Genomic DNA, 573 nt, shown 5'->3' on the forward strand with positions numbered 1-573 from the left:
CCGCCCGCCCCGACGCGGCGCCGCCGGGGGGCCACTCCTGCGGCACAGCGCTGGGCACCAGGAGATGGACCCCCGGGCAGGTGAGTAGGTGGCCATTTTCTCCCCTTATGGAGCAGAGGGGGGGATCTTTTATGGCACAGGCGGTGGCTTGGTAACCTTCCCCTCCTCTCTGCTGTCTGTGGAGCTGGGGCTCGGTTGCTGGTGTGGCTCTGCCTCGAGCGGTGCTGCTCGGAGGCATCTCGCTGGGATGCGAGGATGGCTGCCGCCAAGGGTGTCGGGGCAGGGAGCGCCTCCCACGCGCGGGGCAGGGGCTGGGCACGAAGCCGTCATCCTCCCACCAGCGGTAGGCATGGAGAGAGGGCAGTTTCGGCAGCTGCCTGACTCAGAGAGGCTATTGCACCATGCTCCTCCTGTCCCGCAGCTCCTGCTGCATGAGTCACTCCTGCAGCAGACTCCCTGACCCTCGCCCACGCCGGCCGGGGCCCCAGGGCTCTCAGCTGACCCCCAGCCCAGCAGAAGCAGGGTGCACTGGCTGCCTTGGCCTCCTGAGCCCTGACGTCAGGGCCCAGCAGA

The sequence above is a fragment of the Cariama cristata genome, unplaced genomic scaffold, assembly GCF_000690535.1.
Source record: "Cariama cristata isolate BGI_N322 unplaced genomic scaffold, ASM69053v1 scaffold20284, whole genome shotgun sequence".
Lineage (NCBI taxonomy): Eukaryota > Metazoa > Chordata > Aves > Cariamiformes > Cariamidae > Cariama > Cariama cristata.